The sequence below is a fragment of the Oncorhynchus kisutch genome, unplaced genomic scaffold, assembly GCF_002021735.2.
Source record: "Oncorhynchus kisutch isolate 150728-3 unplaced genomic scaffold, Okis_V2 scaffold1213, whole genome shotgun sequence".
Lineage (NCBI taxonomy): Eukaryota > Metazoa > Chordata > Actinopteri > Salmoniformes > Salmonidae > Oncorhynchus > Oncorhynchus kisutch.
Window position 1 is genome coordinate 45,393 of NW_022263158.1, and position 23,179 is coordinate 68,571.

General features: G+C 38.3%; 14 non-coding genes across 14 annotated transcripts; all 14 read right to left on the reverse strand.

Annotated features, from left to right (window-relative positions):
• Positions 1-125: 125 nt before the first annotated feature.
• Positions 126-198, reverse strand: trnav-uac (transfer RNA valine (anticodon UAC)). The gene has a single exon. It is a non-coding gene; the product is annotated as a tRNA-Val (tRNA).
• Positions 199-1,130: 932 nt separating this feature from the next.
• trnav-uac (transfer RNA valine (anticodon UAC)) lies at positions 1,131-1,203 on the reverse strand. The gene has a single exon. It is a non-coding gene; the product is annotated as a tRNA-Val (tRNA).
• A 932-nt stretch (positions 1,204-2,135) lies between these two features.
• On the reverse strand, positions 2,136-2,208 carry trnav-uac (transfer RNA valine (anticodon UAC)). The gene has a single exon. It is a non-coding gene; the product is annotated as a tRNA-Val (tRNA).
• Positions 2,209-3,140: 932 nt separating this feature from the next.
• trnav-uac (transfer RNA valine (anticodon UAC)) lies at positions 3,141-3,213 on the reverse strand. Its single transcript has one exon. It is a non-coding gene; the product is annotated as a tRNA-Val (tRNA).
• Positions 3,214-4,145: 932 nt separating this feature from the next.
• On the reverse strand, positions 4,146-4,218 carry trnav-uac (transfer RNA valine (anticodon UAC)). Its single transcript has one exon. It is a non-coding gene; the product is annotated as a tRNA-Val (tRNA).
• A 931-nt stretch (positions 4,219-5,149) lies between these two features.
• On the reverse strand, positions 5,150-5,222 carry trnav-uac (transfer RNA valine (anticodon UAC)). The gene has a single exon. It is a non-coding gene; the product is annotated as a tRNA-Val (tRNA).
• A 932-nt stretch (positions 5,223-6,154) lies between these two features.
• On the reverse strand, positions 6,155-6,227 carry trnav-uac (transfer RNA valine (anticodon UAC)). Its single transcript has one exon. It is a non-coding gene; the product is annotated as a tRNA-Val (tRNA).
• Positions 6,228-7,159: 932 nt separating this feature from the next.
• Positions 7,160-7,232, reverse strand: trnav-uac (transfer RNA valine (anticodon UAC)). The gene has a single exon. It is a non-coding gene; the product is annotated as a tRNA-Val (tRNA).
• Positions 7,233-8,163: 931 nt separating this feature from the next.
• Positions 8,164-8,236, reverse strand: trnav-uac (transfer RNA valine (anticodon UAC)). The gene has a single exon. It is a non-coding gene; the product is annotated as a tRNA-Val (tRNA).
• Positions 8,237-9,168: 932 nt separating this feature from the next.
• Positions 9,169-9,241, reverse strand: trnav-uac (transfer RNA valine (anticodon UAC)). Its single transcript has one exon. It is a non-coding gene; the product is annotated as a tRNA-Val (tRNA).
• Positions 9,242-10,173: 932 nt separating this feature from the next.
• On the reverse strand, positions 10,174-10,246 carry trnav-uac (transfer RNA valine (anticodon UAC)). Its single transcript has one exon. It is a non-coding gene; the product is annotated as a tRNA-Val (tRNA).
• A 10,275-nt stretch (positions 10,247-20,521) lies between these two features.
• On the reverse strand, positions 20,522-20,594 carry trnav-uac (transfer RNA valine (anticodon UAC)). The gene has a single exon. It is a non-coding gene; the product is annotated as a tRNA-Val (tRNA).
• A 932-nt stretch (positions 20,595-21,526) lies between these two features.
• trnav-uac (transfer RNA valine (anticodon UAC)) lies at positions 21,527-21,599 on the reverse strand. Its single transcript has one exon. It is a non-coding gene; the product is annotated as a tRNA-Val (tRNA).
• A 931-nt stretch (positions 21,600-22,530) lies between these two features.
• Positions 22,531-22,603, reverse strand: trnav-uac (transfer RNA valine (anticodon UAC)). The gene has a single exon. It is a non-coding gene; the product is annotated as a tRNA-Val (tRNA).
• Positions 22,604-23,179: the final 576 nt, after the last annotated feature.

Here is a 23,179-nt window from a genome sequence, read left to right on the forward strand (position 1 = left end):
CTGCAAGAAGTAAACTTAATTTTCTTATAGTCAGTGCATGTATTTGAATTTCCAAAATAAGGTATTTATGAAAGCAACTCATCTCTTTTATAAATACACAACTTACTGCATGTGTCAAAGATGACTGTTTCCGCCCGGTTTCGAACCAGGGACCTTTCGCGTGTAAAGCGAACGTGATAACCACTACACTACAGAAACTGATGCAAGTGTTATCAGCAAGGAGTAACCCAAATTTTACAGATATTCATTGCATGTATTCCAATTTCCAAAAAAAGCCATTCATGAGAACATATATTCTCTGTTGTTGATACAGCACTAACTGCATGTGTCAAAGATCACTGTTTCTATCAGTTTTTCAACCACAGACCTTTCGCATGTAAGGTGAACGTGATAACCATTACACTACAGAAACTGCTGCATTAATTACCAGCAAGGAGTAAACCGCATTTTACAAATATTTATTGCATGTATTCGAATTTCCAAAGTAAGGCATTTATTAGAACAACTATTCTCTGTTACAAATACAGTACTTAATGGATTTGTCATAGAGAACTGTTTCCGCCCAGCTTCGAATCGGGGACCATTCATGTGTAAAGCAAACTTGATAACTACTAAACTAGAGAAACTGCTGCTAGAATTATTACTGTGGAGTAAACCAAATTTTACATATATTCATCGCACGAATTCGAAATTCCAACATAATGCATTTATGAAAATTCTCTGTTACAAATACAGTACTTCTCACATGTGTCAGAGACGTCTGTTTCCGCCCAGCATCGAAAAGTATACATTTTGCGTCTTAAGTGAACTTGATAACCACTACGCTATGGAATCTTTTGATTCCCAAAAGAAGGCATTAATGAAAAATAGAATTTTCAGTTTCAACTATGGTACTTACTGAATGTATCAATGAGTGCTGTTTACACAGAGGTTCAAACCAGGGACCTTTTGCATGTTAAGTGCACGTGATAACAGCTACACTACAGAAACTTCTGCTTGAGATACCTGCAAGAAGTAAACTTAATTTTCTTATAGTCAGTGCATGTATTTGAATTTCCAAAATAAGGTATTTATGAAAGCAACTCATCTCTTTTATAAATACACAACTTACTGCATGTGTCAAAGATGACTGTTTCCGCCCGGTTTCGAACCAGGGACCTTTCGCGTGTAAAGCGAACGTGATAACCACTACACTACAGAAACTGATGCAAGTGTTATCAGCAAGGAGTAACCCAAATTTTACAGATATTCATTGCATGTATTCCAATTTCCAAAAAAAGCCATTCATGAGAACATATATTCTCTGTTGTTGATACAGCACTAACTGCATGTGTCAAAGATCACTGTTTCTATCAGTTTTTCAACCACAGACCTTTCGCATGTAAGGTGAACGTGATAACCATTACACTACAGAAACTGCTGCATTAATTACCAGCAAGGAGTAAACCGCATTTTACAAATATTTATTGCATGTATTCGAATTTCCAAAGTAAGGCATTTATTAGAACAACTATTCTCTGTTACAAATACAGTACTTAATGGATTTGTCATAGAGAACTGTTTCCGCCCAGCTTCGAATCGGGGACCATTCATGTGTAAAGCAAACTTGATAACTACTAAACTAGAGAAACTGCTGCTAGAATTATTACTGTGGAGTAAACCAAATTTTACATATATTCATCGCACGAATTCGAAATTCCAACATAATGCATTTATGAAAATTCTCTGTTACAAATACAGTACTTCTCACATGTGTCAGAGACGTCTGTTTCCGCCCAGCATCGAAAAGTATACATTTTGCGTCTTAAGTGAACTTGATAACCACTACGCTATGGAATCTTTTGATTCCCAAAAGAAGGCATTAATGAAAAATTGAATTTTCAGTTTCAACTATGGTACTTACTGAATGTATCAATGAGTGCTGTTTACACAGAGGTTCAAACCAGGGACCTTTTGCATGTTAAGTGCACGTGATAACAGCTACACTACAGAAACTTCTGCTTGAGATACCTGCAAGAAGTAAACTTAATTTTCTTATAGTCAGTGCATGTATTTGAATTTCCAAAATAAGGTATTTATGAAAGCAACTCATCTCTTTTATAAATACACAACTTACTGCATGTGTCAAAGATGACTGTTTCCGCCCGGTTTCGAACCAGGGACCTTTCGCGTGTAAAGCGAACGTGATAACCACTACACTACAGAAACTGATGCAAGTGTTATCAGCAAGGAGTAACCCAAATTTTACAGATATTCATTGCATGTATTCCAATTTCCAAAAAAAGCCATTCATGAGAACATATATTCTCTGTTGTTGATACAGCACTAACTGCATGTGTCAAAGATCACTGTTTCTATCAGTTTTTCAACCACAGACCTTTCGCATGTAAGGTGAACGTGATAACCATTACACTACAGAAACTGCTGCATTAATTACCAGCAAGGAGTAAACCGCATTTTACAAATATTTATTGCATGTATTCGAATTTCCAAAGTAAGGCATTTATTAGAACAACTATTCTCTGTTACAAATACAGTACTTAATGGATTTGTCATAGAGAACTGTTTCCGCCCAGCTTCGAATCGGGGACCATTCATGTGTAAAGCAAACTTGATAACTACTAAACTAGAGAAACTGCTGCTAGAATTATTACTGTGGAGTAAACCAAATTTTACATATATTCATCGCACGAATTCGAAATTCCAACATAATGCATTTATGAAAATTCTCTGTTACAAATACAGTACTTCTCACATGTGTCAGAGACGTCTGTTTCCGCCCAGCATCGAAAAGTATACATTTTGCGTCTTAAGTGAACTTGATAACCACTACGCTATGGAATCTTTTGATTCCCAAAAGAAGGCATTAATGAAAAATTGAATTTTCAGTTTCAACTATGGTACTTACTGAATGTATCAATGAGTGCTGTTTACACAGAGGTTCAAACCAGGGACCTTTTGCATGTTAAGTGCACGTGATAACAGCTACACTACAGAAACTTCTGCTTGAGATACCTGCAAGAAGTAAACTTAATTTTCTTATAGTCAGTGCATGTATTTGAATTTCCAAAATAAGGTATTTATGAAAGCAACTCATCTCTTTTATAAATACACAACTTACTGCATGTGTCAAAGATGACTGTTTCCGCCCGGTTTCGAACCAGGGACCTTTCGCGTGTAAAGCGAACGTGATAACCACTACACTACAGAAACTGATGCAAGTGTTATCAGCAAGGAGTAACCCAAATTTTACAGATATTCATTGCATGTATTCCAATTTCCAAAAAAAGCCATTCATGAGAACATATATTCTCTGTTGTTGATACAGCACTAACTGCATGTGTCAAAGATCACTGTTTCTATCAGTTTTTCAACCACAGACCTTTCGCATGTAAGGTGAACGTGATAACCATTACACTACAGAAACTGCTGCATTAATTACCAGCAAGGAGTAAACCGCATTTTACAAATATTTATTGCATGTATTCGAATTTCCAAAGTAAGGCATTTATTAGAACAACTATTCTCTGTTACAAATACAGTACTTAATGGATTTGTCATAGAGAACTGTTTCCGCCCAGCTTCGAATCGGGGACCATTCATGTGTAAAGCAAACTTGATAACTACTAAACTAGAGAAACTGCTGCTAGAATTATTACTGTGGAGTAAACCAAATTTTACATATATTCATCGCACGAATTCGAAATTCCAACATAATGCATTTATGAAAATTCTCTGTTACAAATACAGTACTTCTCACATGTGTCAGAGACGTCTGTTTCCGCCCAGCATCGAAAAGTATACATTTTGCGTCTTAAGTGAACTTGATAACCACTACGCTATGGAATCTTTTGATTCCCAAAAGAAGGCATTAATGAAAAATTGAATTTTCAGTTTCAACTATGGTACTTACTGAATGTATCAATGAGTGCTGTTTACACAGAGGTTCAAACCAGGGACCTTTTGCATGTTAAGTGCACGTGATAACAGCTACACTACAGAAACTTCTGCTTGAGATACCTGCAAGAAGTAAACTTAATTTTCTTATAGTCAGTGCATGTATTTGAATTTCCAAAATAAGGTATTTATGAAAGCAACTCATCTCTTTTATAAATACACAACTTACTGCATGTGTCAAAGATGACTGTTTCCGCCCGGTTTCGAACCAGGGACCTTTCGCGTGTAAAGCGAACGTGATAACCACTACACTACAGAAACTGATGCAAGTGTTATCAGCAAGGAGTAACCCAAATTTTACAGATATTCATTGCATGTATTCCAATTTCCAAAAAAAGCCATTCATGAGAACATATATTCTCTGTTGTTGATACAGCACTAACTGCATGTGTCAAAGATCACTGTTTCTATCAGTTTTTCAACCACAGACCTTTCGCATGTAAGGTGAACGTGATAACCATTACACTACAGAAACTGCTGCATTAATTACCAGCAAGGAGTAAACCGCATTTTACAAATATTTATTGCATGTATTCGAATTTCCAAAGTAAGGCATTTATTAGAACAACTATTCTCTGTTACAAATACAGTACTTAATGGATTTGTCATAGAGAACTGTTTCCGCCCAGCTTCGAATCGGGGACCATTCATGTGTAAAGCAAACTTGATAACTACTAAACTAGAGAAACTGCTGCTAGAATTATTACTGTGGAGTAAACCAAATTTTACATATATTCATCGCACGAATTCGAAATTCCAACATAATGCATTTATGAAAATTCTCTGTTACAAATACAGTACTTCTCACATGTGTCAGAGACGTCTGTTTCCGCCCAGCATCGAAAAGTATACATTTTGCGTCTTAAGTGAACTTGATAACCACTACGCTATGGAATCTTTTGATTCCAAAAGAAGGCATTAATGAAAAATTGAATTTTCAGTTTCAACTATGGTACTTACTGAATGTATCAATGAGTGCTGTTTACACAGAGGTTCAAACCAGGGACCTTTTGCATGTTAAGTGCACGTGATAACAGCTACACTACAGAAACTTCTGCTTGAGATACCTGCAAGAAGTAAACTTAATTTTCTTATAGTCAGTGCATGTATTTGAATTTCCAAAATAAGGTATTTATGAAAGCAACTCATCTCTTTTATAAATACACAACTTACTGCATGTGTCAAAGATGACTGTTTCCGCCCGGTTTCGAACCAGGGACCTTTCGCGTGTAAAGCGAACGTGATAACCACTACACTACAGAAACTGATGCAAGTGTTATCAGCAAGGAGTAACCCAAATTTTACAGATATTCATTGCATGTATTCCAATTTCCAAAAAAAGCCATTCATGAGAACATATATTCTCTGTTGTTGATACAGCACTAACTGCATGTGTCAAAGATCACTGTTTCTATCAGTTTTTCAACCACAGACCTTTCGCATGTAAGGTGAACGTGATAACCATTACACTACAGAAACTGCTGCATTAATTACCAGCAAGGAGTAAACCGCATTTTACAAATATTTATTGCATGTATTCGAATTTCCAAAGTAAGGCATTTATTAGAACAACTATTCTCTGTTACAAATACAGTACTTAATGGATTTGTCATAGAGAACTGTTTCCGCCCAGCTTCGAATCGGGGACCATTCGTGTGTAAAGCAAACTTGATAACTACTAAACTAGAGAAACTGCTGCTAGAATTATTACTGTGGAGTAAACCAAATTTTACATATATTCATCGCACGAATTCGAAATTCCAACATAATGCATTTATGAAAATTCTCTGTTACAAATACAGTACTTCTCACATGTGTCAGAGACGTCTGTTTCCGCCCAGCAACGAAAAGTATACATTTTGCGTCTTAAGTGAACTTGATAACCACTACGCTATGGAATCTTTTGATTCCCAAAAGAAGGCATTAATGAAAAATTGAATTTTCAGTTTCAACTATGGTACTTACTGAATGTATCAATGAGTGCTGTTTACACAGAGGTTCAAACCAGGGACCTTTTGCATGTTAAGTGCACGTGATAACAGCTACACTACAGAAACTTCTGCTTGAGATACCTGCAAGAAGTAAACTTAATTTTCTTATAGTCAGTGCATGTATTTGAATTTCCAAAATAAGGTATTTATGAAAGCAACTCATCTCTTTTATAAATACACAACTTACTGCATGTGTCAAAGATGACTGTTTCCGCCCGGTTTCGAACCAGGGACCTTTCGCGTGTAAAGCGAACGTGATAACCACTACACTACAGAAACTGATGCAAGTGTTATCAGCAAGGAGTAACCCAAATTTTACAGATATTCATTGCATGTATTCCAATTTCCAAAAAAAGCCATTCATGAGAACATATATTCTCTGTTGTTGATACAGCACTAACTGCATGTGTCAAAGATCACTGTTTCTATCAGTTTTTCAACCACAGACCTTTCGCATGTAAGGTGAACGTGATAACCATTACACTACAGAAACTGCTGCATTAATTACCAGCAAGGAGTAAACCGCATTTTACAAATATTTATTGCATGTATTCGAATTTCCAAAGTAAGGCATTTATTAGAACAACTATTCTCTGTTACAAATACAGTACTTAATGGATTTGTCATAGAGAACTGTTTCCGCCCAGCTTCGAATCGGGGACCATTCATGTGTAAAGCAAACTTGATAACTACTAAACTAGAGAAACTGCTGCTAGAATTATTACTGTGGAGTAAACCAAATTTTACATATATTCATCGCACGAATTCGAAATTCCAACATAATGCATTTATGAAAATTCTCTGTTACAAATACAGTACTTCTCACATGTGTCAGAGACGTCTGTTTCCGCCCAGCATCGAAAAGTATACATTTTGCGTCTTAAGTGAACTTGATAACCACTACGCTATGGAATCTTTTGATTCCCAAAAGAAGGCATTAATGAAAAATTGAATTTTCAGTTTCAACTATGGTACTTACTGAATGTATCAATGAGTGCTGTTTACACAGAGGTTCAAACCAGGGACCTTTTGCATGTTAAGTGCACGTGATAACAGCTACACTACAGAAACTTCTGCTTGAGATACCTGCAAGAAGTAAACTTAATTTTCTTATAGTCAGTGCATGTATTTGAATTTCCAAAATAAGGTATTTATGAAAGCAACTCATCTCTTTTATAAATACACAACTTACTGCATGTGTCAAAGATGACTGTTTCCGCCCGGTTTCGAACCAGGGACCTTTCGCGTGTAAAGCGAACGTGATAACCACTACACTACAGAAACTGATGCAAGTGTTATCAGCAAGGAGTAACCCAAATTTTACAGATATTCATTGCATGTATTCCAATTTCCAAAAAAAGCCATTCATGAGAACATATATTCTCTGTTGTTGATACAGCACTAACTGCATGTGTCAAAGATCACTGTTTCTATCAGTTTTTCAACCACAGACCTTTCGCATGTAAGGTGAACGTGATAACCATTACACTACAGAAACTGCTGCATTAATTACCAGCAAGGAGTAAACCGCATTTTACAAATATTTATTGCATGTATTCGAATTTCCAAAGTAAGGCATTTATTAGAACAACTATTCTCTGTTACAAATACAGTACTTAATGGATTTGTCATAGAGAACTGTTTCCGCCCAGCTTCGAATCGGGGACCATTCGTGTGTAAAGCAAACTTGATAACTACTAAACTAGAGAAACTGCTGCTAGAATTATTACTGTGGAGTAAACCAAATTTTACATATATTCATCGCACGAATTCGAAATTCCAACATAATGCATTTATGAAAATTCTCTGTTACAAATACAGTACTTCTCACATGTGTCAGAGACGTCTGTTTCCGCCCAGCATCGAAAAGTATACATTTTGCGTCTTAAGTGAACTTGATAACCACTACGCTATGGAATCTTTTGATTCCCAAAAGAAGGCATTAATGAAAATTGAATTTTCAGTTTCAACTATGGTACTTACTGAATGTATCAATGAGTGCTGTTTACACAGAGGTTCAAACCAGGGACCTTTTGCATGTTAAGTGCACGTGATAACAGCTACACTACAGAAACTTCTGCTTGAGATACCTGCAAGAAGTAAACTTAATTTTCTTATAGTCAGTGCATGTATTTGAATTTCCAAAATAAGGTATTTATGAAAGCAACTCATCTCTTTTATAAATACACAACTTACTGCATGTGTCAAAGATGACTGTTTCCGCCCGGTTTCGAACCAGGGACCTTTCGCGTGTAAAGCGAACGTGATAACCACTACACTACAGAAACTGATGCAAGTGTTATCAGCAAGGAGTAACCCAAATTTTACAGATATTCATTGCATGTATTCCAATTTCCAAAAAAAGCCATTCATGAGAACATATATTCTCTGTTGTTGATACAGCACTAACTGCATGTGTCAAAGATCACTGTTTCTATCAGTTTTTCAACCACAGACCTTTCGCATGTAAGGTGAACGTGATAACCATTACACTACAGAAACTGCTGCATTAATTACCAGCAAGGAGTAAACCGCATTTTACAAATATTTATTGCATGTATTCGAATTTCCAAAGTAAGGCATTTATTAGAACAACTATTCTCTGTTACAAATACAGTACTTAATGGATTTGTCATAGAGAACTGTTTCCGCCCAGCTTCGAATCGGGGACCATTCGTGTGTAAAGCAAACTTGATAACTACTAAACTAGAGAAACTGCTGCTAGAATTATTACTGTGGAGTAAACCAAATTTTACATATATTCATCGCACGAATTCGAAATTCCAACATAATGCATTTATGAAAATTCTCTGTTACAAATACAGTACTTCTCACATGTGTCAGAGACGTCTGTTTCCGCCCAGCATCGAAAAGTATACATTTTGCGTCTTAAGTGAACTTGATAACCACTACGCTATGGAATCTTTTGATTCCCAAAAGAAGGCATTAATGAAAAATAGAATTTTCAGTTTCAACTATGGTACTTACTGAATGTATCAATGAGTGCTGTTTACACAGAGGTTCAAACCAGGGACCTTTTGCATGTTAAGTGCACGTGATAACAGCTACACTACAGAAACTTCTGCTTGAGATACCTGCAAGAAGTAAACTTAATTTTCTTATAGTCAGTGCATGTATTTGAATTTCCAAAATAAGGTATTTATGAAAGCAACTCATCTCTTTTATAAATACACAACTTACTGCATGTGTCAAAGATGACTGTTTCCGCCCGGTTTCGAACCAGGGACCTTTCGCGTGTAAAGCGAACGTGATAACCACTACACTACAGAAACTGATGCAAGTGTTATCAGCAAGGAGTAACCCAAATTTTACAGATATTCATTGCATGTATTCCAATTTCCAAAAAAAGCCATTCATGAGAACATATATTCTCTGTTGTTGATACAGCACTAACTGCATGTGTCAAAGATCACTGTTTCTATCAGTTTTTCAACCACAGACCTTTCGCATGTAAGGTGAACGTGATAACCATTACACTACAGAAACTGCTGCATTAATTACCAGCAAGGAGTAAACCGCATTTTACAAATATTTATTGCATGTATTCGAATTTCCAAAGTAAGGCATTTATTAGAACAACTATTCTCTGTTACAAATACAGTACTTAATGGATTTGTCATAGAGAACTGTTTCCGCCCAGCTTCGAATCGGGGACCATTCGTGTGTAAAGCAAACTTGATAACTACTAAACTAGAGAAACTGCTGCTAGAATTATTACTGTGGAGTAAACCAAATTTTACATATATTCATCGCACGAATTCGAAATTCCAACATAATGCATTTATGAAAATTCTCTGTTACAAATACAGTACTTCTCACATGTGTCAGAGACGTCTGTTTCCGCCCAGCATCGAAAAGTATACATTTTGCGTCTTAAGTGAACTTGATAACCACTACGCTATGGAATCTTTTGATTCCCAAAAGAAGGCATTAATGAAAAATAGAATTTTCAGTTTCAACTATGGTACTTACTGAATGTATCAATGAGTGCTGTTTACACAGAGGTTCAAACCAGGGACCTTTTGCATGTTAAGTGCACGTGATAACAGCTACACTACAGAAACTTCTGCTTGAGATACCTGCAAGAAGTAAACTTAATTTTCTTATAGTCAGTGCATGTATTTGAATTTCCAAAATAAGGTATTTATGAAAGCAACTCATCTCTTTTATAAATACACAACTTACTGCATGTGTCAAAGATGACTGTTTCCACCCAGTTTCGAACCAGGGACCTTTCGCGTGTAAAGCGAACGTGATAACCACTACACTACAGAAACTGATGCAAGTGTTATCAGCAAGGAGTAACCCAAATTTTACAGATATTCATTGCATGTATTCCAATTTCCAAAAAAAGCCATTCATGAGAACATATATTCTCTGTTGTTGATACAGCACTAACTGCATGTGTCAAAGATCACTGTTTCTATCAGTTTTTCAACCACAGACCTTTCGCATGTAAGGTGAATGTGATAACCATTACACTACAGAAACTGCTGCATTAATTACCAGCATTTTACAAATATTTATTGCATGTATTCGAATTTCCAAAGTAAGGCATTTATTAGAACAACTATTCTCTGTTACAAATACAGTACTTAATGGATTTGTCATAGAGAACTGTTTCCGCCCAGCTTCGAATCGGGGACCATTCATGTGTAAAGCAAACTTGATAACTACTAAACTAGAGAAACTGCTGCTAGAATTATTACTGTGGAGTAAACCAAATTTTACATATATTCATCGCACGAATTCGAAATTCCAACATAATGCATTTATGAAAATTCTCTGTTACAAATACAGTACTTCTCACATGTGTCAGAGACGTCTGTTTCCGCCCAGCAACGAAAAGTATACATTTTGCGTCTTAAGTGAACTTGATAACCACTACGCTATGGAATCTTTTGATTCCCAAAAGAAGGCATTAATGAAAAATAGAATTTTCAGTTTCAACTATGGTACTTACTGAATGTATCAATGAGTGCTGTTTACACAGAGGTTCAAACCAGGGACCTTTTGCATGTTAAGTGCACGTGATAACAGCTACACTACAGAAACTTCTGCTTGAGATACCTGCAAGAAGTAAACTTAATTTTCTTATAGTCAGTGCATGTATTTGAATTTCCAAAATAAGGTATTTATGAAAGCAACTCATCTCTTTTATAAATACACAACTTACTGCATGTGTCAAAGATGACTGTTTCCGCCCGGTTTTGTAGAGAAATGCTATTTCTTATGTAGGAGACCAAACTATTGTTAAGGGGGGGCTACCACTCAGAGTTGAGCCTGTGGGGTCCCCTACAGGATAGCTCCCGCATTACACTAATGGCCAAAACCAGCGCACACACACATGATCTCTGTTGTAGCTGAACGTTGAATGCCCGAAGAGGATTCTACGATGACGGACAGACAACTGAGCCAATGGCGGAAGACTACAGACTACACCCCAGCTGAACCAATCCAAAGATCCGATCTTCCAGAATCAACCTACATTCTTTTCTATATAATAGTGGTGTACTGATTGTAACGGCCTCTTCTTCGTCTGCGCTTCCGTACGAACCAGCGGGAGAGCCGTAATTACGCTGTTCTAGATATCTTCACTCTGAATAAACTGTAGCTTGTCATACAATTTACCACCTTGTCTGAATCGATCCTTGACCGACTCGTCCGTCTACATATCCAATTACTAACAGAAATGGTAGCAGAGTATAGTTTACTAACGATCCAGTCGAAGTGAGTTGATTTGGGTGTGGAGAAGGCGAGTTGGGGAAAGGACGATTCATTAAATAAATAAGAAAGACGGGTGAAGACTTTCGGGGGAGGGCAACAATTCTGCTCAACTCGGAAAACTGATTTCAAGGTGCACCATAAAAAAATAAGGTAAGCAAAAGCCTGTTAAATCAAACTTTGCATATTGTCGAATAGTCTGTCCAAATTTTTATCAGTTTTTCCGAGTAAGTATGAATTCTTGTGTAAATTTATAATTTGCTGACGAGTCGAAATAACAGTGTACGTGAACATATGTAGTAACGAACCGGCGACGGCCGGTGTGATTTAAATCATTGATGAGATATCAGTAAGGGGATAGCTAATTACTATTCATTAACTCTGGCGCCGAGGGGACAAATTGTAATTTTGGGACCCGTGACCCGGTCAGCACAGTCTGCTAGCTTTCAATGATGAGTGATCACTGTTTTGTCTTTGATAGTTCCGATAAGGGTCGGGAATAGAGATCAGTAGGGGATAGCTAATTACTATTCATTAAATCTGCAGCCGAGGGGACAAATTGTAATTTTGGGACCCGTGACCCGGTGTGGTTCAGTCTGATAGAGATTCACCGATAGGGGTCGGACATGTGTAATAATTCTGATAGGGGTCAGCTCGATAGGGATCAGGAATAGAGATCAGTAGGGGATAGCTAATTACTATTCTTCAAATCTGGCGCCGAAGGGGATAAGTTGTAATTTTATCCTGTGGTCCGGTACGGCTCAGTCTGATAGAAATTCACTGATAAGGATCGGCTTTCAGGGGTCAGAGATATAACGTGCTGTTTTGTCTTGTTTTGTCTATTTGTAACTGTTTATGTTAAAATGCAATGTGGTTGTAATTGTTTCCATTAAGATTGTTGGTGGTTAGATAGAGGGAGAGAGAGAGAATTATAATAAGGGATATTGGATAAATCCGAAACTTCTATATTGTATGTACCTATGTTAATAGGTACATGTATACATGTATAATCAGGAATGAAATGACTGATGTATAATTGAAATAATATCTGAATATAATATTTAAATATTGAGACTAAATAGTCGAATAGATCCCTTGGTTGTGCGCTCCATAATGCTATACAAACCCATGCGGTTTTTCTCAACCTGAATATACGAAGGAGAAGCTCTGAGATAAGGCAGAGCACGAGCAATAGTGTCTCTTCGAATACCTCGTGGGCATTAATCAACGTCGGGCGAAGTATATGCTAACTATATTCAGATAGAAGGAGAGAATTTCGATTAAAACTACGATTAAATTCCGATTGAATTAAATTAAATTACGTTTAAAGCAAATTCACAATGGCGTACCCCAATACTCCAAAGCTGAGGTTTAATGAGTTCCTAGAACAAAAAATTGAATATAGATCAGGGGGACAGGAACAATGGAAGCCTATAAAGAAAGTTTGGGAGGGATTGAAGTTAAAATGGACACAAGCAGGTTATCTAGGGGGGTGGCCGCCAACAGGGGCCCAGCTGAAAACAATGGAATGTGAGTTGAGAGGGACGTAGCAGGAGGCCAGAGACAAGGAAGTTGAAAGAAATAAAAGCCATGTATTTAAGAACCAAGGGACCAAACAGAGAATGAACAGAAGGCGGGGCCATTGCGTCTCCCACTGGTCTGCTTACTGGCGTAAATGAAGATTTGTAAGAATCAAATCCTGTGCATGAAACACGCTTGATATTCAGTCGGGGACTAATATCGATATGAATGAGGTCGGGGACAAAGCGAGTGTGGTACATGAGGTGTTTCAGTTGGAGCTGGAACCGGTGAGAATGTTGAAAAAGTCGCAGGCTTGCTGATGAGAGTTATATCATAGAATATTGAGGGGGGTGCATGACTGTTGGAAAGAGTGTTAAACTCTATTAACGCAAATTTCTTTTTGCGGATTTATATTATGAGGTTTGAACTATACTAATGTTGTAGAATTACATAATCAACATCTGAACATACTTACGTTAAACATTAATTGAGCCACTGAGTAATAGATAAGCTGTACACTAGGTACGGGGCGAAGGGTGTGGTCGATGTAAGACGGGAGTGGTGTTCTAACCAAATTATTTAGTTATTTTAATTCATTTATACAAGTACTTCCCGGGTATTGATTTTGGTTTGATTGTTCAGATAACATCATTGAAATTAAACAGGAGGTCAAGGTATACTAACATTAGAATCTGTTTTCATTATGGAGAACTATGAAAGGCCCCCAGAGTGGATTGCAGGCTGAGGTTTTTATGTTAAAGGGACAGTGCACATTTATCACAGTTGTGTGTGTCTGTCTAATGGCTGGGTATTTAAGAAGTATTTTTGGGAGAAAATTTGGAGAAACACGAATAAGACATGAAACATCGAGACAAATTATTTGAGTTTGAGGGGATTATCATAATTATTAGGTTTTGTTTTTGTAGTAAATGTTTGGGTTAAGGGGATTTCCATGTTCCCAGAGACATGATATTTTAAAGAGGCACGCTCACATATGGAACCTTTATGAGTTTTTTATTTTATGAGTTTTAATTACACAAGTGATTTTTATTTTATTTTAAGGATAAAGGGTTCTTTAATATGTCTAATATGGTATGGAACACGAATGTGGGGGGATGGTGTAACCCGTGACCGGATTTCATGGCTCTCTCGGGTGGTCTGATCAGCCACAAGGGGGTGCCATTTGAATAATACATTTGTGGTCATGGGTAATACTGTTTAAAAAAAAAAAAAAAAAAAAAAATAGAATATTTTTTTTTTTTGAAATTACATTTTTTAAGGTAACTTAATTATAGTGGAGTTTACTTAACCTATATAAAGACTTTAGAAATTGCCACCATAGACATGTTTTTCTAAAAATCCATGAGTTTAGATAAAGCCAAACAGTGAGACATTTAGTTAAAATGTGGAAACATGGGAAAAGGCAGACAGATGAGCCCTCCCCCGCACTGCAGAGACCTTGACGGTTGGAGAGCAGAGAGGAGAATTTTTAGAAGGGAGCCAGGACGAGCAAAGATAACGGAGTATGTAGATAACAGTCACTGAGTGGAGACAAAAGGGAGAATCGGACATGTGGGAAATTAAAGGGGCGCTCCTACATGATAATGTCAGAACAGAAGGATAATATACTAATCTTACCTAAGTCATTATTTAGAGTAGGTAAAGTTGTTACCTGGGCAAAGCCAGGTATCAAAAGGGGGATAGGTAAATTGTGGTCTAGGATAGGATGGGGCCTATTGGATAAACGAATATTTTTTTAAATGTAGCTAACAAATGGGCATAGAAGTTAAAGATAGAATCAGATAAAACATGAGAAACTGTTTGTTAACCAAGCCTGTATGTCCAGCATTTTATGCATTATAGGTGAACTGCAGGTGAAGTCACTCAATCCAGTCCCAGAGGCTTGTTGGGGGGACCATACCAAGGTCTCCTGGTGGCAGCTAGCTGAAAGAGCTACCCGGATTCATATCGCACGGTGGGAGGGTAAGACACACTGACACTATCGAACAATAAACAGTGTTCGAGAGGAGAACTGGAATTAACAGAATTCCGGGGGCCATCTCTCGAATGAAGAAAATCCTCCCTGTCCTGTCACCCCTGTTTTTGTTCATAGAAGTGAAGATGTGTCTGGCTCTTGCTAAGTGATGTGTTCTCGGGGAAAGGGTGGGGCTTCACATGGAAGCTGTTTGTCTGAGCTGTCTTATCGTGGGTGACATCCCAAATAACACAGCTCCGGATGAATCAGTACCCGAAGCCTCAGCTGGTTTGACCACCCTGGCTCACGGGTTGACAGAAAACACTGGGGTGGATACTTCTCTGATTAATTGGGTTTGATAGTATGTTTAGAAAATGGGGAAAATATTATGATCACTGTATTATGGGCTACATTCACCTGTGTGACTGTTTTAGTTTTATGGGGCTGTTGTCTATGAGGCCTTATTTCCAGGACTCTGGAGAAATCGATGGAAATAGATGGTGATGTACCAGCGGATTCCAGGTTCTGACCCGTGGAATGCTGAATGTATGTCTACAGAACAAGTAGATGAAAATTATAAATGAAATTATATTAAATTGGGAGGGTGTCCGTATGGGGATTACAGGATAACCGACTTGGGACAGTTCTGGGATTGGAAGAGAGGGTATCCTTATAGCATAGGGGATCCCACAAAGGTGGATAGGTTTTCCATGATATGGGAAAACCTGGGAGCACTGTTGAACTTTGTAAAGGTGATAATCTTGCTAACCATCAAAACTATTAAGCTCTCTGATGCAGGCACTTACACCCTCGGACTACAAAGGACCGGGACAGACACGATGGGTGTGTTTTCTATTAAGGTGCTGCCAAAACCAGAGGTCCCAGATGAACCAGGGCCAGACACACTCCTCTACCACCCCTGGACCGAACCTGCCACCACTGTATTAAAAAATCCCATTCAGGTAATTAATGTTAGACTATTCAGCTATTGATCAATTAGGCACTGAGACTGGTGTTAAAGGTAGGGACAATTTGTGGCTTTCTTATGAGGTACAGTTAAGACCCTGAAAAGAAAGGACTACATGAGTTACATGAAACATTGGTCATGATGGACCTGTTCTGGCTACACACCCATTTGCTATAGGAGAAAAGGAGGGGTGGTTGTGTATTCTGAGAGGTTTTTACCTGGTTGAGGCCAATTCAACTCTCTGTTCCTCTGAGCCTTGTGTTTCCTACAGTACCTCCTCATCGGGCCCCTTGGGGTGTTGAGGCATATGGGGGCAATTACAGTTGCATCACGGGTACAGGTAATGGCATTGATTATGGGAGATTGCCTGAAGCTGATTGCAGTAGTAACATAACCATTAATTCCACTTGGCCAGTTACAGGCCTAAACCAAACTAGTGGTCTGGCTGATGTGTGGTGGATCTGTGGACCCAAAAGAGTGCTGAGACTCATTCTTAGAGGAGACTGGCAAGGTACGTGTGCTCTGACCAGTTTGATAATTCCACTGACCATTGTTGATGTTACTGCTGAACAGCTGTTGGGTTCTGTATCCAGGGGACCGGAAAACATTCCATCCCATGGGAGACATAGAAGTAGTGCTCCATGGACAGAGGATGTAGTTGACATACACACTAACCTGTTGGGAGTGCCGGTGGGGGTTCCTCATGAGCTTCAGGCCTTGGGCAGGAATGATGGATTATAGGTCCAGCCATAGTGGATGCAAGACAGACTGCATGGATTCATTACATCTACTATGATCAACAGCGTTTTGTTAATTACCCCCGTGATGCACTCACTGGTATGTCTGAACAGTTTGAGGCCACATCTAGGGTTGCCAGACAGAATAGACTTGCTTTGGATATGCTTCTTGCCAGTCAGGGGGGCGTATGCAAGATGTTCGGTGAACAATGTTGCACGTATATTCCTAATAACACCAGTCCAGATAGTAGTATATCTAAGGCCCTTAGTGGGCTTGATGCACTATCTGCTGAGATGAGGACCATGGCGGGGGTGGAGGAGTCTGGCCTGTTCTCTTGAGTGGGAGCCTGGTTTTGGTAAGTACACTAGAATGGTGGTTACTGGATTTCTGACCCTAATTTTTGTATTTTTGTTATTGATGTGTTGTGCTTCTTGCATCATACCGTGTTTTAAGAAGTCTGTTACAGATGTGGTGAAGGCTTCAGGCATATGATGATGCCTTTGCTTGATGCTCCAGTTGGAGATGCTGATACTGAAGCATGCTTTCAGGGGAGGATGAGACTGACTGAGGATGACCCATGGTATGCTGTGGGCGAGGTAGTAGAATAAAGCTTACACCACCACAGTTCCTTGTTATACATCTTTATGATGGGTTTTCTTTCCAGTATGTTTGTTCTCCCTGTTGTGAAGGTTTTGAGTCCCTGGGTGGCATGAAGCCCAACTGGTGCAGGATAGGAGTAGCTGAGAGGACCAGATGGTTTATAATAATGCTTTGCTATGTTTTACTCTGTTTTCCATGACCAAAGTTTTATCCGGTATCTTACATGTCAATAAACAAAGTGTTATCCTGTTTTTGCTAAGTGACACCCTTGTGGGTGTCAAAAGGGGGACTTAAATTTCAAATTTTTTTTTTTTTTTAATGTTCTGTTTTTGAATGAGCTGTTCTCTTTTGACATGAAGGTATTTTAAACTCTGTGACTGTTATATGATTCATTGCTGAATTTTTGTTCACACCCTGGGGGGTGTGAAAAAGAGGGATTATTGGTTCCTGTGTTTTACATTATAGCCATTACCATATATATGATTGAATATTATCTGCTGTTGGCTTGTGTTGATGTATGCAAGTGTTATGCAACATAGCTGACTTGAAACATTGTTAAAAGTGTCAGGGCCAGGGGACTTTCTCATGCTGGAAAAATACAGAAGGGAGGGCACATTCAGAGCGTGGGGTTGCGAGAACAAGCGTTTTTTGTTGTTGTTAAATAACAGGAGCCAGGTGCGTGATAACGGTATGGAGCATGAGCGCCCGGCTGCAACTTCTCTTATGACATTCCAGAATCGCATTGCAGTAGATATGCTACTGGCGGAGAAAGGTGGAGCTTGTACTATGTTTGGTGAACAGTGTTGCACTTTCATCCCTAATAACGCAGCCTCCGATGGTAGCTTGACCATGGCCCTAGAAGGTTTGAGGACGCTTAATGGTAAAATGAAATCTCATTCTGGGATGGATACCTCGATGTGGGACTCCTGGATGAGTGCGTTTGGTAAATATAAAACCCTGGTGTCCATTTTGGTATCCATTTCGGTGTTCGCTGCCATTTTAGTTCTCTGTGGATACTGTTGCATTCCATGCATCCGTTCCCTTGCCACTAGGGTTATCTCTAGAGCCATTGACCCTTCCTCCCCTTCCCAGATGTTTCCTCTGCTGGATAAAGACCTACATGAATTCGAGGATGAGGAGGAGAGTGCCTATTTAGGTTCACATTATATCTGCAGTTGCCTTATGGGGATGTATGTATGTGTTATGCAAGTGGATCATTCCGCCTGACTTGCCTAGTTTAAGTCACATCTCTTTGGAGATGTGAAGAGAGGGAATCACAACTTTTCCTGCGGGAAAAAAGTTGGCTTATGTAGACAAGCATTTACTTTTATTTTGAGCTGTTGTTCTCCGCTCTGTTAAATGAGGGTTGTAAGTTCCTAGGTGGCTGGTAGCCAACTTAGTACATAGTGGGATTGAATGGAGAACATGATGTAATACATATCTATTTCTGTTTAATACCGTGCCTTATTTCATAGTCCCCTTGGGAGAAGTTTCTCTTTGTGTCTGGATCCAGTTAGGTTGTGTCACGTCTCTGGTGAGACGTGAAGAGAGGGTTTTGTAGAGAAATGCTATTTCTTATGTAGGAGACCAAACTATTGTTAAGGGGGGGCTACCACTCAGAGTTGAGCCTGTGGGGTCCCCTACAGGATAGCTCCCGCATTACACTAATGGCCAAAACCAGCGCACACACACATGATCTCTGTTGTAGCTGAACGTTGAATGCCCGAAGAGGATTCTACGATGACGGACAGACAACTGAGCCAATGGCGGAAGACTACAGACTACACCCCAGCTGAACCAATCCAAAGATCCGATCTTCCAGAATCAACCTACATTCTTTTCTATATAATAGTGGTGTGCTGATTGTAACGGCCTCTTCTTCGTCTGCGCTTCCGTACGAACCAGCGGGAGAGCCGTAATTACGCTGTTCTAGATATCTTCACTCTGAATAAACTGTAGCTTGTCATACAATTTACCACCTTGTCTGAATCGATCCTTGACCGACTCGTCCGTCTACATATCCAATTACTAACAGTTTCGAACCAGGGACCTTTCGCGTGTAAAGCGAACGTGATAACCACTACACTACAGAAACTGATGCAAGTGTTATCAGCAAGGAGTAACCCAAATTTTACAGATATTCATTGCATGTATTCCAATTTCCAAAAAAAGCCATTCATGAGAACATATATTCTCTGTTGTTGATACAGCACTAACTGCATGTGTCAAAGATCACTGTTTCTATCAGTTTTTCAACCACAGACCTTTCGCATGTAAGGTGAACGTGATAACCATTACACTACAGAAACTGCTGCATTAATTACCAGCAAGGAGTAAACCGCATTTTACAAATATTTATTGCATGTATTCGAATTTCCAAAGTAAGGCATTTATTAGAACAACTATTCTCTGTTACAAATACAGTACTTAATGGATTTGTCATAGAGAACTGTTTCCGCCCAGCTTCGAATCGGGGACCATTCATGTGTAAAGCAAACTTGATAACTACTAAACTAGAGAAACTGCTGCTAGAATTATTACTGTGGAGTAAACCAAATTTTACATATATTCATCGCACGAATTCGAAATTCCAACATAATGCATTTATGAAAATTCTCTGTTACAAATACAGTACTTCTCACATGTGTCAGAGACGTCTGTTTCCGCCCAGCAACGAAAAGTATACATTTTGCGTCTTAAGTGAACTTGATAACCACTACGCTATGGAATCTTTTGATTCCCAAAAGAAGGCATTAATGAAAAATTGAATTTTCAGTTTCAACTATGGTACTTACTGAATGTATCAATGAGTGCTGTTTACCAAGAGGTTCAAACCAGGGACCTTTTGCATGTTAAGTGCACGTGATAACAGCTACACTACAGAAACTTCTGCTTGAGATACCTGCAAGAAGTAAACTTAATTTTCTTATAGTCAGTGCATGTATTTGAATTTCCAAAATAAGGTATTTATGAAAGCAACTCATCTCTTTTATAAATACACAACTTACTGCATGTGTCAAAGATGACTGTTTCCGCCCGGTTTCGAACCAGGGACCTTTCGCGTGTAAAGCGAACGTGATAACCACTACACTACAGAAACTGATGCAAGTGTTATCAGCAAGGAGTAACCCAAATTTTACAGATATTCATTGCATGTATTCCAATTTCCAAAAAAAGCCATTCATGAGAACATATATTCTCTGTGGTTGATACAGCACTAACTGCATGTGTCAAAGATCACTGTTTCTATCAGTTTTTCAACCACAGACCTTTCGCATGTAAGGTGAATGTGATAACCATTACACTACAGAAACTGCTGCATTAATTACCAGCAAGGAGTAAACCGCATTTTACAAATATTTATTGCATGTATTCGAATTTCCAAAGTAAGGCATTTATTAGAACAACTATTCTCTGTTACAAATACAGTACTTAATGGATTTGTCATAGAGAACTGTTTCCGCCCAGCTTCGAATCGGGGACCATTCATGTGTAAAGCAAACTTGATAACTACTAAACTAGAGAAACTGCTGCTAGAATTATTACTGTGGAGTAAACCAAATTTTACATATATTCATCGCACGAATTCGAAATTCCAACATAATGCATTTATGAAAATTCTCTGTTACAAATACAGTACTTCTCACATGTGTCAGAGACGTCTGTTTCCGCCCAGCAACGAAAAGTATACATTTTGCGTCTTAAGTGAACTTGATAACCACTACGCTATGGAATCTTTTGATTCCCAAAAGAAGGCATTAATGAAAAATTGAATTTTCAGTTTCAACTATGGTACTTACTGAATGTATCAATGAGTGCTGTTTACACAGAGGTTCAAACCAGGGACCTTTTGCATGTTAAGTGCACGTGATAACAGCTACACTACAGAAACTTCTGCTTGAGATACCTGCAACAAGTAAACTTAATTTTCTTATAGTCAGTGCATGTATTTGAATTTCCAAAATAAGGTATTTATGAAAGCGACTCATCTCTTTTATAAATACACAACTTACTGCATGTGTCAAAGATCACTGTTTCCGCCCGGTTTCGAACCAGGGACCTTTCGCGTGTAAAGCGAACGTGATAACCACTACACTACAGAAACTGATGCAAGTGTTATCAGCAAGGAGTAACCCAAATTTTACAGATATTCATTGCATGTATTCCAATTTCCAAAAAAAGCCATTCATGAGAACATATATTCTCTGTTGTTGATACAGCACTAACTGCATGTGTCAAAGATCACTGTTTCTATCAGTTTTTCAACCACAGACCTTTCGCATGTAAGGTGAACGTGATAACCATTACACTACAGAAACTGCTGCATTAATTACCAGCAAGGAGTAAACCGCATTTTACAAATATTTATTGCATGTATTCGAATTTCCAAAGTAAGGCATTTATTAGAACAACTATTCTCTGTTACAAATACAGTACTTAATGGATTTGTCATAGAGTACTGTTTCCGCCCAGCTTCGAATCGGGGACCATTCGTGTGTAAAGCAAACTTGATAACTACTAAACTAGAGAAACTGCTGCTAGAATTATTACTGTGGAGTAAACCAAATTTTACATATATTCATCGCACGAATTCGAAATTCCAACATAATGCATTTATGAAAATTCTCTGTTACAAATACAGTACTTCTCACATGTGTCAGAGACGTCTGTTTCCGCCCAGCATCGAAAAGTATACATTTTGCGTCTTAAGTGAACTTGATAACCACTACGCTATGGAATCTTTTGATTCCCAAAAGAAGGCATTAATGAAAATTGAATTTTCAGTTTCAACTATGGTACTTACTGAATGTATCAATGAGTGCTGTTTACACAGAGGTTCAAACCAGGGACCTTTTGCATGTTAAGTGCACGTGATAACAGCTACACTACAGAAACTTCTGCTTGAGATACCTGCAAGAAGTAAACTTAATTTTCTTATAGTCAGTGCATGTATTTGAATTTCCAAAATAAGGTATTTATGAAAGCAACTCATCTCTTTTATAAATACACAACTTACTGCATGTGTCAAAGATGACTGTTTCCGCCCGGTTTCGAACCAGGGACCTTTCGCGTGTAAAGCGAACGTGATAACCACTACACTACAGAAACTGATGCAAGTGTTATCAGCAAGGAGTAACCCAAATTTTACAGATATTCATTGCATGTATTCCAATTTCCAAAAAAAGCCATTCATGAGAACATATATTCTCTGTTGTTGATACAGCACTAACTGCATGTGTCAAAGATCACTGTTTCTATCAGTTTTTCAACCACAGACCTTTCGCATGTAAGGTGAACGTGATAACCATTACACTACAGAAACTGCTGCATTAATTACCAGCAAGGAGTAAACCGCATTTTACAAATATTTATTGCATGTATTCGAATTTCCAAAGTAAGGCATTTATTAGAACAACTATTCTCTGTTACAAATACAGTACTTAATGGATTTGTCATAGAGAACTGTTTCCGCCCAGCTTCGAATCGGGGACCATTCGTGTGTAAAGCAAACTTGATAACTACTAAACTAGAGAAACTGCTGCTAGAATTATTACTGTGGAGTAAACCAAATTTTACATATATTCATCGCACGAATTCGAAATTCCAACATAATGCATTTATGAAAATTCTCTGTTACAAATACAGTACTTCTCACATGTGTCAGAGACGTCTGTTTCCGCCCAG